The following is a 14,860-nucleotide window of genomic DNA, read 5'->3' as shown; positions in this document are numbered from 1 at the left end:
CACTGCTGAGTCCAGCAATGCCCCATGTCCCCAAGTGCCACATCTACAGACCTCTCAAATCCCTTCAGGGATGGGGACTCCAGCTCTGCCCTGGGCAGCTGTGCCAGGGTTTGAGCAGATTTCTGGGAGAAATATTCCCAAATATTTAATCTAAACCTCCCCTGGCTCAGCCTGACGTCGTTTCATCCTATAACTTCTTACCTGCAGGGAGGTAGAAGGTTTTACCTTCTGACCATCTCACTGCCCTCCTGGCAGGAGCTGTGCAGAGCCACAAGGTCCCCCTGAGCCTCCTTTGCTCCAGGCTCAGCCCCTTCCCAGCTCCCTCAGGAACTCTCCAGCCCCTTCCCAGCTCCCTCAGGAACTCTCCAGCCCCTTCCCAGCTCCCTCAGGAACTCTCCAGCTCCTTCCCAGCTCCCTCAGGAACTCTCCAGCCCCTTCCCAGCTCCGTTCCCTGCCCTGGACACGCTCCAGCCCCTCCAGGTCTCTCCTGCAGGACCAGAACTGGGCACAGCCCTGGAGGGGCCTCTCCGAGCCAGCCCAGAGGGACAATCCCTGCCCTGCTCCTGCTGGACACACAATTCCTCATCCAGCCCAGCTGCCAGCGGCCTCTTGCCCCCCTGGGCACCCCTGGGCTCGTGTCCAGCCCCTGTCACAACACCCCCAGGGCCTTTTCCAGCTCTCCAGCCCCTCTGCCCAGCCTGGAGCTCCGGGGTTGTGGTGACCCAAGGGCAGGACTGGGACTTGGTCTTGTTAAATCTGAATTTGAAAGTGTTGAATTTTCTCCCCTCCTCAAAAATTACTTAGGAAATAATGAGGGAATTGAAAGAAAAAGATAAATTTAACCACAGCTGTCACCTTTGGGAAGAACAAAACCCCAACTTAAATGATTTTTGCCCCACTGCGTGCCTGAGGATGGCTGCCATGGTCCTCCTGGGACCTGGAAGTACAGGGTTATTCTCCTATCAGTTCAAAGAGAAATGTAAAATAACTGAGGACTGTCAGATTGATTTTCAAACACAAGCAGTTATGAACAAAAAACCATAAAAAGAAAAGTTCTCCCTTACTGCCTTTATCTTTTATTTTATCTTGCTTACATTTCTGATGTATCTTCCTTGAGGTTTTTTTTTTTGCAGCTGGACTTCAATTCATTAGTTCATGACAGCAATATATTCCCAGGAATGTCTACAAATATTGTCACAGGACTTAGACATATGCAGCACATAGGAGACCCAGCCTGAAAAAGCAGACTTGAATTTGCACATGTTCTGGCTGAGCAAATAGAGACTTTTTTCAAAGCATTGTAATACAGTGGATTTGAGGCTGTTCTTCTAAAGAGTTCACTCAAGCACATTTTCACTGAAAAATGCAATTGGGTGATTTCAATGGCTGAGAAATAATGTTCCACATATTCAAAAAGGCATTATTTTTGCAGGAAAACAGAAATAAATCCATGGCCCTTCTTAGAATCTCCCCCAGTGAACTGTGTACACAACATTCCTTGCATTCAGCCACTGACCCAACCTGACCTCGTTTAATTTATGACTTTGGATGCAGGGACAGAGGTCTGCAGTCATCTTCCAGCTCCTCAGGAATCCCAGTTCCATTTCCAATTCCACAATTCCACCCCACAAACTCCGGTGTAGAGCCGGAGGAATGTGGAATGCCATAAATTAGTGATGTGCTGTGATTTGCACCTCCAGCTCGTGGATCTCCAGGGCAGCTCTAATCCCTTCGTGTTTAATTGGATTATTCCTGCTGAAACAGCAGTTGTAAGTAAATGTTTGACTTGGGTACACAGAGGGACCTGCAGATTTTACACATGCTGCTGCTTGTAAAGGTTCAGAGGAGGAATTAGAGAGCAGAGGGAGCTGGGCTGGGAGCAGGGGCAGGATGTGGAGTGGGAGTGATGCTGCTGGGTGAGGAGGGGTGGAACAGCTCAGGGTGAGGGGCTGTGAGGCACCTTGTCACACTGCAACATGAAATAACTCACAGAAGCAGGCTAGATGTAAAAGGAAAGAAAAAGAACCCAAAAAAGCCAACTTTATTTTCTGACTCCACTATATATACCATAGCCAAAGTGCCAGTGGATTGGAGGGTGAAACAGCCACCTCTCCAACCACACTGCTCAAACCAACAGTCCATCAATTCTCCCCACCCACAAAGAAGAATGCAAAGCAGTCATTATTTACATGAACATGCATGAGAAAACTCAGCTGAAATATGTAAATATCAGAAGGCATAGGAACATTTAGAAGAACTTTAAAACTCTCAAATGAACAGGGCTACAGCACCTCAACACATTTTGGGGATGTCCCACCCTTATCCTGAGGATGGGCCTCTGGCAGGAGGTTTCCTGAGCCACACCACCTTCAGGTGCATGGGAGATGGAAGAGGAAAGGACTGAAAGATTTAACCTTTAAAATGTCAGTCTTTACTGCATTCTTGAGATCTTCTCACCAGTTCCCTCAACTTTTAGGAGATCTCATTCTGTCTACAAGTGTTTAAAAGGAAATGAACAAACAGAATCATGAAATCAGAGTGGTTGGGTTAAAAGGACCCTTTAGAGTCATCCAGTCTGACCTTCTCTGCTATGGGCAGTGACATTTTTCAATTTATTTTCAACTCACTCAGAGACCTGTCCAGCCTGGCCTTGAAGTTTTCCAAGGATTGGGAATCCACCACCTCTCTGGACAATCTGCTGTGGTTTTCCTCACTCTCATTGTAAAAAAATTCTCTCTCATATCTAGTTCAAACTGACCCTCCTTCAGTTTAAAGCCATTACCCCTTCTCCTATCAGTACAAGGCCTTGTAAAAAATCCCTCTCCAGCTCTCTTGTAACCCCTTCAGATAATGGAAAAGTGCAGTAAGGTCTCCCTGGAGATTCCTCTGGTGTGAACAGCCCCAACTCTCTCAGCCTGAATATCAAAATAAATTCACTGCTCCTCTACAGGAGAAAGCCAAAATACAGCAGAGGTTGTGGCACACAAAGAGAAATTGAATATCTGAAACCATCTCCAGAGCCTTACAGTGTCTGACTGCAAAAGGGCAGCTTTCAGTCACAGACCTGATGTCACAAACAGTGCAGAGGAAACATTGATTTCTGAAAAAAAAAACCCAAAAAACCCTGCCATTTGTACTTGGTGATCTTAACCGAATGCCCAAGGGGAGCAGCAAGATGTCAGTCACAGGGATGTACTTTATGAAAATGCAAAAGGGAGACAGCTCTCCCAGTATCACACCTACTGTGCTGGTGCCACTCTGGACCATGCCTGTGGGGCACTTGGGGAATATTCATTAATATTCTATTTTCAGAGGTGTGAGTATGAACGTTTCCCATAACTGGCAGCCCTTGCAAAATCATCAGGAAAATAAGAAAGGCCTGGGGGTGTTAGACAAGATGAACTTCAGAGGTTCCTTCCAGTCCTAACAATTCTGTGGGATTCTGTGTGTAAAGGGGTTTAATTCCATGGTCCCATGGTAGGTTTCCTGAGAAGTCCTGTGAGATTTGAAGCCCTGGGCTCAGTGTCTGTGTGTCATTCCTCTGACAAATTGTCCATTTGTCCATCTGCTGTGCCCAGAGCTGGACTCATTGTGCTTGCTAGAGAGAGGTGCTGCGCACCAGTTTTAAAGGAGCTCTGGATAGATTTTCACTTTGTTTGAACTCCTTGAAAAAATCTGTTTTTCCATGTAAGCCTCAGGAAGAGTCTAAAAAGCATGACCTTAAGCAATAATGAAAAATGTAATCATCATTATGAGTGTAGAGAATGATGTTTCCCTTTTCATGGCACATTATCACACATTGAAAAGTTCTTTAGAATAAACTGAAGGATAAACCAAAGCAATTAAAGCTGTTTGAACCAGAGACAAAGCATTTCTAAAGCTAAAGAAAATGTTGCCAGGGGAACTGATGTATTAAAAAATTTCCTTCTCAGATTTACACTCCCTCTGACAGCAGCAAAGCTGCATCTTCTGTCATTGTGTGATAAAATTTCTTACTTCATCTTGCCTGAACTCCATGATAAATGTCTTCATCTACCTGCCCTGAATGATGACATTTTCATCTTTCCAGCTACAACTCACTGGTTTCAGTGCTGGAGAGGAGAAATGCACCTGGCAAAGGGGAAGCATGGAATGTGGTTCCCAAGGAGTGCTGGCAGGAGACAACTGGAGAACGACATTCCAGTTGTGCAGATTTATTCAGGCAAAATAAAAAAATTCGTGCCAAGAAAAGTTTAATCCTGAGGCCTCCTGGGTGTGAAAGTCTGGAAGGAGATTATGTCCAAAGCTTTCCTCATTAAGGGCCCACAGCAATTCTGCAAAGAGCTGTGGCTTCATTATAATCAAAAAGGAAAAAAAGGGAAAAAAAAAGTAATTAAAGAAAAAAATCAGATGAGTTAAATTGGTGTAATAAGGTTTTTGAGAATTTATCCTGGCCTAGATTCATGGTAGCATAATTTCATAAGTCTTTACATCAAGGCAAAGATTACCTGACTTCGTTGGAGAGAGATAAAGCAGGATTCCTCAGACCAGTGGGAAGCAACCTGGGATTTGTCTCAGCTACTTTTGCACTCTAAACCAGAAAGTCCAGTTCAGCCTTTTGGACTCTTCTGGAGTAAAAATAAGGAAGGAGACAATGGGGGAAAATGCATCTCAGTGTTTACAAAGGTGACACAAAGAGGAAATGGCCCAGCCTTGTTATTTCCAGAGCTTTTCCTCTAAGCTTCTGATTAAAGATGTGACTACACTAACAGACTAATTAAAAGATTTTTAAAAACTCATTAGAGGCAGAGAGGGATCTGTGTGTCTCACCTAGATTTCTGTGTGTCTCACACTAATAAAATCTGTTTAGAATGAGAAACACCTTGCAGAGCACCATATATTCAATAGAGAAAAGGAGGAAGAGCATAGAAAGAGGAAAAAATCAGAGGCAGAGATGGACAAGTTATGGCTTAGCATTTCTTTGGCCTGATTTGCTACTGGAGAGCAGCATCCTGTAGGCAACAAGATAGAGACAGCAATTTCAGAATTTCAGTCCCATGGGCAGCTTTTCTCCTGCCTTTGTCTTTTCTAGGGGTTTCAATTCCCTTGCTCTTCATGATAGAGAATAACATTTATTTCTTTGATGGGGAGGCATTTCTCAAAATCCTTGTAATGGTCCAACCTCCTTTCAAGCCCATTTTCATGAAGAAATGAAGAATCTTATTTCTGTTTCTAGCACTGACCTTGGTCAGTAAGTGGCTCTTCTCTGCTGCTGTAGTGCTCAGACAATCTGATCATATTTTCTTTGACTCAGCTAAATAAGTCAAAGTACAGCATGGAAATTAGGGCCTGGTGATTTTACAGATGAAGGTGTCTAAATGCTGTTCATTTTCTATCACAGAATGGTTTGGGCTGGAAGGGACCTTAAAGATCATCCAGTTCCACCCTTGCCATGGCAAGGACACCTCCCACTGTCCCAGGCTGCTCCAGCCCCAGTGTCCAACCTGGCCTTGGGCACTGCCAGGGATCCAGGGGTGTTGGATGAAGTCTTTTTCTGACTTAGAGATGAGGTAACTGAGAGGCATTTAAAAAACTTTTATTTTCAGTCTCATGTGAAGGGTGAGATAGTACAGAGGTTATAATTTACACTGTTGCAATCAAAAGTTAACTATTTCTTAATTACAATACACTATAAGCGTTTCTTGGCCTATCAGCTTTAGCCACACCATGCTGTAAATTCCTTAAAGCCAATAATTTAAAATTACCCCTCGTGGGTCCCACTACAATGCATCTTTCATAGTTCTGTTTCTCTAAAGTATCTAGTCTTATTTGTAAGGCTATTCTTTGAAACTTGTTTCTAGTTCTATTTCTCTCTCAACAATGCCTGCCTTATTCTATGGTATTTTTAAGTCAGTATTTCTTATCTTAAAGGTGTCATACAGATACATGCTATGGAGCTTTCTGTGTTCGAGAATTTTCTGCAAAACTATTTCCCACACAGGGGCAGTCACAGCTTCTCTGGGCACCCTGTCCCATTGCCTTCACACCCTCACAGGGAAGAATTTCTTCCTAATATCTATCTAAAACAATTCTTTCAGTTTGAAGCTATTCTCATCGTAACAATTTGTCCCATCCTTCTGCAGGGGAAACAGAAATTACACTTGTGGCCCCAGTGGCAGTGACAGAAGGTTTCACTGAGTGAATCCCAGGAAGTCCATTTTCCTGGGAGCTCCTTGCGTGGGATTGCACAGCAAGCTGTGCAGACATACGTGCCAGCCTCACACACCCCAGAACAAAAATGTGGGGGGTTGCTTAGGAGTTCACAGTGTGCACGCCATCCAGAAATGGGTTTGGAAATCTTGGGGGTCTGGACATCAAGGTGACCCCAAGAGTGTAAAAGTTCTCATTTCCCAGCTTGCACAGCCAAAGAAGGAGTTTGAATGCATAGGATTAGCTTCTCAAGGGTGTTTATTTTCTCTTAATTATAACATTCTCTCTCTGACCTGCTGAGCTCTGTCTAGCAAGGAGGCCATGGCATTCTGTCTGCCCCCTAGGGCAGTGTTTAAATTTTTTACCAAAAACGACATGTACTATGTTTACAATAACGTGCCAATATCTGTCATCTATGTTGGACAGTGTGTCTCCACCTTAAACCAACAGAAAACTGTCACCATCACAGCAAGAACATTGAGGACAAGAAAAAGGAGAAGAAGGTCAGGACATGACCAAATCCCTCCATCTTGTCCCCTTGATCCCTTCTCTAAAAAGCCCCAAAATCCTACTTCTTCACCCTGTGTTAATTCAACTACTACACTACTCAAACCCTTGTGGCTTGTAATTCCTCACACAGAGTTAGCAATTTTTTCCACAGGCTAAAATTGAAGCCACAGCTGTTTTTTGACTTTGTGTCAAGGTCTCAGAGCCCCCTGCCAGGGTCTGGAGCAGCCAGGGCAGCCAGAAGGATGTGCTGGGTTCCCACATGGAAGGGCTTGGGGGGAAGGGGAAAAAAGGGTGAAAATCCTCCCACTCACCAGCAGAAGAAAAATGAAAAATTGGAAAGAAGCATCTAGAGGAAGTGGAGTGGGAGGTAGGACTTATCTGGTGATTCACAAAGTGACCAAGATGCTTCTCCATTTAAATCAAACTTAGGAGCTGGTCTTTTGAACATCCTGAGTGTGGGTAACCTGGTGCATGCACACACTGGGGACTCAGACACTTCACCACACCTTACCCCAGCCATCCTCACCCAAGGTTTCACTCATCCCAACACTGTGGCTCATTAGGAAGGAAGGAGCCAACAAGGGCAGTAATTAATAATTAATAAAATGTCAATGAATGTGCTGGTCTTTTCTAACACAACCGATTTTGGCTCTGTCATCTCTCTAATTGCTCCTCAGATAGGTTTAAGCTGCTCTGAGGTTCATGCCCCTCAGTGTAGAGAGGACAATCTCAGCAGTGCCAAATGACAGCTTTGTAAAAGTTCTAAAAGCAGCAATTATCCTTTCCAATGCATTTTTATGAAGCCATCTTGATTAATCACGTTATCTTGATTAATTCAAGTTGAAAATTCATTTTAACCTTCTGCACTTCTGCTTGGTTAAGCAGAGATGGAATGTGCTCATTAGATGTTGTTTATCCCTTTTCTTGCTCCAGCTTTATTCAGACACACCTGTATGGAAGGCATTTCAAGAATACTGTCATTGAAGTCAGTGGAACAAGAATGCAACGTTTCAGACTTTAAAAAAGAAGGTTTGTAAAGTCAAAGAAATAGTAATAAAATATTATAACTAGTCAAAAAAAAACCTCTTCCTGCAGCTTTCATAGCTATTTCTTTTAACAAGTCTGAGCAATACTTTTTCTAATAAAGCAAAGTTAAAAAAAAAATATTTTCAGAAATTTCTCACAATGCCCCAAACTGAATGATTCATTTCCCTTTGCTGAACCTTTCAATTTTGAGTCACTGTGCCATTCATTTCTACTTGCTACTGTTACTGTGCTTAGTAGGAAACACACTTCAGGGAAGTTTTATGTCCCTTTTTTACAATTTAAGTTGATCATAAAAATCCCCTGACATCTTCAGATCAGTTCAACTCACTGACCAGCAATGGCATAAAGTGAGGGTGCAGTTCTTGGAAGAAGACAAAGGCTGTAAGAACATCTCACACCCAACCCCCTCAGTCTCCCTGGACCTTCAGGAGGAATTTCATCACAGAAAGGGTGATTAAACACTGGAAAGCACCTCCAGAAAGGTGGAATTACTGTCCCTGGAGGCGTTTAAGAAAGACTGGGTGTGGCACTCAGTGCTCTGGTCAGGTTGACAAGGTGATGTTTGGTCAAAGGTTGTACTTGATGATCTCAGAGGTGTTTTCCAACATAATTGATTCTATGACTCTGTGATGCTCCCCAGTGGTGCCACAGCCTGATTCATCCCTGCCCTCGTCCTTGGATGGACACCTTGGTTTTATAAGCAAAAGATTTACCTGAGAAGCTTTACTCTTACAAAGCCTTACCTCCAGCCCTGCCCCATCTTCTCCAGCTGCAAACCAGGTCCCCAGGATGCTGCCTGGCCCTGGCTCAGCCCCTCACCCTGTCCAGGGCTGCTGCTGGACCTCAGCAGCCCCAGCTGGAGGTGACAGTGACCACTGGCAGGGCCACGGCTAGCACAGGCACTTCTGCTCTCTGCTGCACTGCCCGAGGCACTTTAGCAGTGGGATGTGCTCCAGCCTCATCACACTCACCTGTGCCATTGTAACAAGGGAAATCAGTGCCAGGCACTGCTCACTCACCTGTGTCATTGTAACAGGGGAAATTGGCACCATCACACTCACCTGTGCCATTGTAACAGGGGACACCAGTGCCAGGCACCATCACACTCACCTGTGTTATATCACAGGGGAAATTGGCACCATCACACTCACCTGTGCCATTGTAACAGGGGAAATTGGCACCATCACACTCACCTGTGTCATTGTAAAGGGGGGGCATTGGTGCCAGCACATCACACCTGTGTCATTAAAACAGGGGACATCCACTCCACCTGTGTCAGTGTAACAGAGACCAGGCACCACTGCACTTACCTGTGTCATTATAACGAGGGAAACTGGCACCATGGCTCTCACCTGTGTCACTGTGACAGGGGACACCATCCCTCTCCCCTGCTGGTTCCACACCTGGCTGCACCAAGCCCCCTCCATCTGTTGTGCCCGTGTCCCATCCCGCTGTGCCCATGTCCCATCCTGCTGTGCCCGTGTCCCAGCCCAGCACTCCATGCCACTGTGCTGACTCTGTGTGTCCCTCGCTCTGTGTGTCCCTGGCACTGTGTGTCACTGTCACCATGTGTCCCTGGCTCTGTGTGTCTCCAGCTCTGTGTGTCACTGGCACCATGTGTCACTGGCACCATGTGTCCCTGGCTCTGTGTGTCAACGGCTCGGTGTATCACCGTCTCCGTGTGTCACCGTCTCCGTGTGTCACTGTCTCCGTGTGTCACCATTTCAGTTTATCACCATCTCTGTGTGTCACCAGCTCTGTGTGTCACTGGTACCATGTACCACGGTCTCCGTGTCTCACCAGCTCCATGAGTCACTGTCTCTGTGGGTCCCTGGATCCGTGTGTCACCAGCTCCATGTGTCACCGGCTCTGTGTGTCCCTGTCTCCATGTGTCCCTGCCTCCGTATGTCACTGGCACCGTGTCCCTGGCTCCGTGTGTCAATGGCTCGGTGTGTCACAGTCTCCATGTGTCCCTGTCTCTATGTGTCACCATCTTCGTGTGTCACCATCTCCCTGTGTCACCATGTCTGTGTATCACCGGCTCCATGTGTCACCATTTCCATTTATCACCGGGTCCGTGTGTCACTGGCACTGTGTCACCAGCTACGTGTGTCCCTGGCTCCGTTTGTCACCGGCTCTGTGTGTCACCAGCTCCATGTGTCACAGGCACTGTGTCACAGTCTCCGTGTGTCCCTGGCTCCATGTGTCACCGGCTCTGTGTGTCCCAGTCTCTGTGTGTCCCTGGCTCCATGTGTCACCGGCTCTGTGTGTCCCAGTCTCCGTGTGTCACAGTCTCTGTGTGTCACCATCTCCATGTGTCCCTGACTCCATGTGTCACAGGCTCTGTGTGTCACCAGCCCCATGTGTCACAGGTTCCGTGTGTCACAGTCTCCATGTGTCCCTGGCTCCATGTGTCCCTGGCTCTGTGTCACAGTCTCCGTGTGTCACAGGTTCCATGTGTCACAGTCTCCGTGTGTCCCTGGCTCTGTGTCACAGTCTCCGTGTGTCACAGGTTCCATGTGTCACAGTCTCAGTGTGTCCCTGGCTCTGTGTCACAGTCTCCATGTGTCCCTGGCTCCGTGTGTCTCTGGCTCTGTGTCACCATCTCTGTGTATCACCATCTCTGAGTGTCCCTGGCTCTGTATGTCACTGGCACTGTGTCACACTCTCCGTGTGTCCCTGGATCTGTGTCACCGGCTCTGTGTGTCACAGTCCCCGTGTGTCACAGTCTCCGTGTGTCCCTGGCTCTGTGTCAACATCTCCATGTGTCCCTGGCTCCATGTGTCCCTGGCTCTGTGTCACAGTCCCCGTGTGTCACAGGCTCTGTGTGTCACACTCCATGTATCACTGGCACTGTGTGTCACACTCTCCGTGTGTCACCATGTCCGTGTGTCAGTCTCCGTGTGTCCCTGGCTCTGTGTCACCATCTCCGTGTGTCACCATCTCCGTGTGTCACAGGCTCTGTGTGTCACAGTCTCCGTTTGTCACAGGCTCTGTGTGTCACCATCTCTGTGTGTCACAGGCTCTGTGTGTCACCATCTCCCTATGTCACTGGCACTGTGTGTCACACTCTCCGTGTGTCACCATCTCCATGTGTCACCATCTCCGTGTGTCACCATCTCCATGTGTCACAGGCTCTGTGTGTCACCATCTCCATGTGTCACAGGCTCTGTGTGTCCCTGGCTCCATGTGTCCCTGGCTCTGTGTCACAGTCTCCGTGTGTCACAGGTTCCATGTGTCACAGTCTCCGTGTGTCCCTGGCTCTGTGTCACAGTCTCCGTGTGTCACCATCTCCATGCGTCACCATCTCCGTGTGTCACCATCTCCATGTGTCACAGGCTCTGTGTGTCACCATCTCCATGTGTCACAGGCTCTGTGTGTCCCTGGATCTGTGTCACCGGCTCTGTGTGTCACAGTCCCCATGTGTCACAATCTCTGTGTGTCCCTGGCTCTGTGTCACCATCTCCATGTGTCACCATCTCCGTGTGTCACAGTCTCCGTGTGTCACCATGTCCGTGTGTCACAGGCTCTGTGTGTCACAGTCTCCGTTTGTCACAGGCCCTGTGTGTCACCATCTCTGTGTGTCTCCAGCTCTGTGTGTCACAGGCACCATGTGTCACTGGCACCATGTGTCCCTGGCTCTGTGTGTCTCCAGCTCTGTGTGTCACTGGCACCATGTGTCACTGGCACCATGTGTCACTGGCACCGTGTCCCTGGCTCTGTGTGTCAACGGCTCGGTGTATCACCGTCTCTGTGTGTCACCGTCTCCGTGTGTCACTGTCTCCGTGTGTCACCATTTCAGTTTATCACCATCTCTGTGTGTCACCAGCTCTGTGTGTCACTGGCACCATGTACCACTGTCTCCGTGTCTCACCAGCTCCATGAGTCACTGTCTCTGTGGGTCCCTGGATCCGTGTGTCACCAGCTCCATGTGTCACCGGCTCTGTGTGTCCCTGTCTCCATGTGTCCCTGCCTCCGTATGTCACTGGCACCGTGTCCCTGGCTCCGTGTGTCAATGGCTCGGTGTGTCACACTCTCCATGTGTCCCTGTCTCTATGTGTCACCATCTTCGTGTGTCACCATCTTCCTGTGTCACCATGTCTGTGTATCACCGGCTCCATGTGTCACCATTTCCATTTATCACCGGGTCCGTGTGTCACTGGCACTGTGTCACCAGCTACGTGTGTCCCTGGCTCCGTTTGTCACCGGCTCTGTGTGTCACAGTCTCCATGTGTCACAGGCACTGTGTCACAGTCTCCGTGTGTCCCTGGCTCCATGTGTCACCGACTCTGTGTGTCCCAGTCTCCGTGTGTCACCATCTCCGTGTGTCCCTGACTCCGTGTGTCACAGGCTCTGTGTGTCACAGTCTCCGTGTGTCACAGTCTCCGTGTGTCACAGTCTCTGTGTGTCACCATCTCCATGTGTCCCTGACTCCATGTGTCGCAGGATCTGTGTGTCACCAGCTCCATGTGTCACAGGTTCCGTGTGTCACAGTCTCCGTGTGTCCCTGGCTCTGTGTCACAGTCTCCCTGTGTCCCTGGCTCCATGTGTCTCTGGCTCTGTGTCACCATCTCCGTGTGTCACCATCTCCGTGTGTCACAGTCTCCGTGTGTCACCATGTCCGTGTGTCACAGGCTCTGTGTGTCACCATCTCCGTGTGTCACTGGCACTGTGTGTCACACTCTCCGTGTGTCACCATCTCCATGTGTCACCATCTCCGTGTGTCACCATCTCCATGTGTCAGTCTCCGTGTGTCCCTGGCTCTGTGTCACCATCTCCGTGTGTCACCATCTCCGTGTGTCACAGGCTCTGTGTGTCACAGTCTCCGTTTGTCACAGGCTCTGTGTGTCACCATCTCCATGCGTCACCATCTCCGTGTGTCACCATCTCCATGTGTCACAGGCTCTGTGTGTCACCATCTCCATGTGTCACAGGCTCTGTGTGTCCCTGGCTCCATGTGTCCCTGGCTCTGTGTCACAGTCTCCATGTGTCCCTGGCTCCGTGTGTCTCTGGCTCTGTGTCACCATCTCTGTGTATCACCATCTCCGTGTGTCCCTGGTTCTGTATGTCACTGGCACTGTGTCACACTCTCCGTGTGTCCCTGGATCTGTGTCACCGGCTCTGTGTGTCACAGTCCCCATGTGTCACAATCTCCGTGTGTCCCTGGCTCTGTGTCACCATCTCCATGTGTCACCATCTCCGTGTGTCACAGTCTCCGTGTGTCACCATGTCCGTGTGTCACAGGCTCTGTGTGTCACAGTCTCCGTTTGTCACAGTCTCTGTGTGTCACCATCTCTGTGTGTCTCCAGCTCTGTGTGTCACTGGCACCATGTGTCACTGGCACCATGTGTCACTGGCACCGTGTCCCTGGCTCTGTGTGTCAACGGCTCGGTGTATCACCGTCTCCGTGTGTCACCGTCTCCATGTGTCACTGTCTCCGTGTGTCACCAGCTCTGTGTGTCACTGGTACCATGTACCACTGTCTCCGTGTCTCACCAGCTCCATGAGTCACTGTCTCTGTGGGTCCCTGGATCCGTGTGTCACCAGCTCCATGTGTCACCGGCTCTGTGTGTCCCTGTCTCCATGTGTCCCTGCCTCCGTATGTCACTGGCACCATGTCCCTGGCTCCGTGTGTCAATGGCTCGGTGTGTCACAGTCTCCATGTGTCCCTGTCTCTATGTGTCACCATCTTCGTGTGTCACCATCTCCCTGTGTCACCATGTCTGTGTATCACCGGCTCCATGTGTCACCATTTCCATTTATCACCGGGTCTGTGTGTCACTGGCACTGTGTCACCAGCTACGTGTGTCCCTGCCTCAGTTTGTCACCGGCTCTGTGAGTCACCAGCTCCATGTGTCACAGGCACTGTGTCACAGTCTCCGTGTGTCCCTGGCTCCATGTGTCACCGGATCTGTGTGTCCCAGTCTCCGTGTGTCCCTGGCTCCATGTGTCACCGGCTCTGTGTGTCCCAGTCTCCGTGTGTCCCTGGCTCGATGTGTCACCGGCTCTGTGTGTCCCAGTCTCCGTGTGTCACCATCTCCGTGTGTCCCTGACTCTGTGTGTCCCAGTCTCCGTGTGTCACAGTCTCTGTGTGTCACCATCTCCATGTGTCCCTGACTCCATGGGTCACAGGCTCTGTGTGTCACCAGCTCCGTGTGTCACAGGTTCCGTGTGTCACAGTCTCCATGTGTCCCTGGCTCCATGTGTCCCTGGCTCTGTGTCACAGTCTCCGTGTGTCACAGGTTCCATGTGTCACAGTCTCCGTGTGTCCCTGACTCTGTGTGTCACAGTCTCCGTGTGTCCCTGGCTCCGTGTGTCTCTGGCTCTGTGTCACCATCTCCGTGTATCACCATCTCTGTGTGTCCCTGGCTCTGTATGTCACTGGCACTGTGTCACACTCTCCGTGTGTCCCTGGCTCTGTGTCACAGTCCCCGTGTGTCACAGGCTCTGTGTGTCACACTCCATGTATCACTGGCACTGTGTGTCACACTCTCCGTGTGTCACCATCTCCGTGTGTCAGTCTCCGTGTGTCCCTGGCTCTGTGTCACAGTCTCCGTGTGTCACCATGTCCGTGTGTCACAGTCTCCGTGTGTCACCATGTCCGTGTGTCACAGGCTCTGTGTGTCACAGTCTCCGTTTGTCACAGGCTCTGTGTGTCACCATCTCTGTGTGTCACAGTCTCTGTGTGTCACCATGTCCATGTGTCACAGGCTCTGTGTGTCACACTCTCCGTGTGTCACCATCTCCATGCGTCACCATCTCCGTGTGTCACCATCTCCATGTGTCAGTCTCCGTGTGTCCCTGGCTCTGTGTCACACTCTCCGTGTGTCACCATCTCCATGTGTCACAGGCTCTGTGTGTCACCATCTCCATGTGTCACGGGCTCTGTGTGTCACCATCTCTGTGTGTCACCATCTCCATGTGTCACGGGCTCTGTGTGTCACCATCTCCATGTGTCACAGGTTCTGTGTGTCCCTGGCTCTGTGTCACTGGCTCTGTGTGTCCCTGGCTCTGTGTCACACTCTCCGTGTGTCACCATCTCCGTGTGTCACAGGCTCTGTGTGTCACCATCTCCGTGTGTCACCATCTCTGTGTGTCACCATCTCCGTGTGTC

This window comes from Lonchura striata, chromosome 1 (genome assembly GCF_050655825.1).
Source record: "Lonchura striata isolate lonStrDom1 chromosome 1, ASM5065582v1, whole genome shotgun sequence".
In the NCBI taxonomy this organism is placed as follows: Eukaryota; Metazoa; Chordata; class Aves; order Passeriformes; family Estrildidae; genus Lonchura; species Lonchura striata.
This window is presented reverse-complemented; position numbering follows the sequence as displayed.